Source organism: Podarcis liolepis (assembly GCF_965112155.1).
Source record: "Podarcis liolepis genome assembly, chromosome: 1".
Lineage (NCBI taxonomy): Eukaryota > Metazoa > Chordata > Lepidosauria > Squamata > Lacertidae > Podarcis > Podarcis liolepis.
In genome coordinates, this window is record NC_139554.1 from 138,228,725 (window position 1) to 138,230,425 (window position 1,701).

The 1,701-nt window shown below is 47.0% G+C and overlaps 1 long non-coding RNA gene across 1 annotated transcript; it reads right to left on the reverse strand.

Moving 5' to 3' along the window:
* Positions 1 to 298: 298 nt before the first annotated feature.
* Positions 299 to 1,479, reverse strand: LOC310686109. Its single transcript, XR_014515717.1, has 2 exons — positions 755 to 1,479; positions 299 to 676 (listed from the first exon to the last, which is right to left on the reverse strand). It is a non-coding gene; the product is annotated as an uncharacterized lncRNA (long non-coding RNA).
* Positions 1,480 to 1,701: the final 222 nt, after the last annotated feature.

Genomic DNA, 1,701 nt, shown 5'->3' on the forward strand with positions numbered 1-1,701 from the left:
TGAATCCCATGGTGCATTCTCTGTTTTTGATTAGACCTGCTCTATATTTAGCAGTTTGTTCCCTATCCCGTCTTTTACAGCATTTGAATATGTTGTGTTTATAATGCATGGCTGTGAAGTTAAACTCTGAGTTATATAGTCTTAATTAATACTTCAGTCTGGAGAGATCTGAAGATCTGCTCTGACAGGTGGGCCAGGATTGGCTTAGAAGCTGTGGACATGATTGCTGCAAGACTTTGGCAACCCATCAAAAATACATAAATTCAGGGCACCTGAAGAAAATATGTAAGAGACCAGATTATTGCTAAATGTCTTTATTTATCTTTCCCAAATGCTATGTAGCTTACAAAATGGAGATTAATCAGCCAGTATTTTACAGGAGAAAATTAAACATTAATTTGGAGCCCAGGGTTGCTCATTTAGAAAGACAGCTCGATAACCACTGAAGGCAGTAATCTGTCCAAGGAAGCCATGGCGTGCAAATGACAAAGTTGTTGGTGTGCCACACTCGCAGGTAAGTTGTTTTGTTTCTGCACGGCTCTGCCTGCCAAACTTGTTGCCAACAAGGTCCTGCTAGCTCTCTCCTTCATCTTATCTGCCTACCCAGAGCCAACGTTCCATTCTCTCCCTCTCTCTATGTTCCGTCAGCGTTCTTGCAACTTATGACTGTACCTTACTTTAGGAAAAATGTACTTAGAATGCATGCAGCAAAGCAATGAGTACAAAAGCAGATTAATCATGATTACTTACTTACTCTAATCAGGACAAATGATGAATATATTTGAGTCTTCCTCCATGTGCTTCTCACTCCCTTTTCCTTGCCAGGTGTATGGGGGGGGGGGTCTGGAACACCTACCCAAGAGCAAAGAACCCAGCCTAGATTTATGCAACAAAATTGGTGCATTGGCCAGGAAAGTCTTTCGGCCACCCTGGCGATCGTCAGACCCAGGCCCAGTGCAGTCCAGACCGACTGCTGTGATGATGCTGTCGCCACCAGGTCAAGGAGCATGAGTCTGCTGCCCCTCTCCTCCACTGGCCTGCACCGTGCGCAGCTCCTCTGGAGCAGAAAGCGTCTGGGGCAGCTCCATGCCTGGGTCAAGCTTAACCCGGGGTGGAGACAGGTTGCAGCGCACATGGGATGAGGTGCACAGAGAGAGATGTTCACCCTTGCGGGTCCTGCTCGGCTGCTGAGTGCTTGCCTGGTGGCGGGGCAGGGGATGGGCCCAGCACAGGGGGTGGCAGAGCCCTAATATTGAGGGGGCTGAAGCGCCCTCTGCCCCATATACTTGGTGCCCCTGGGGTGAATGGATGTTATTCATGACTATCTCCAGACGTGGTTCCGGGGGGGGGGGAATGCAGTGGACAAAGTTTGTCTGGTTGATGTCCCCAGACTGGAATGCGGCCTTGAAGAGACAACACTGCAGTGAAACACCTCACCAGTGAAGGATGTACGAGTGCTTAAAGAGACAAAGAACTGAACTTGTAGAGAGATGCTGGAAATGTGGCGAGGTGGAGGGTGACCTATATCATTTATGGTGGACATGTAAAAAGGTGAAAGGCTTTTTGGGAATTAATTTATAATGAACTTAAAAAAATATTTAAGTATACCTTTCCCAAGAGACCTGAAGCCTTCCTGTTGGGAATGATGGATAAAGAAATTAAAAAGGAAGATAGGACGATATTCCTCTACGCCACCACAGC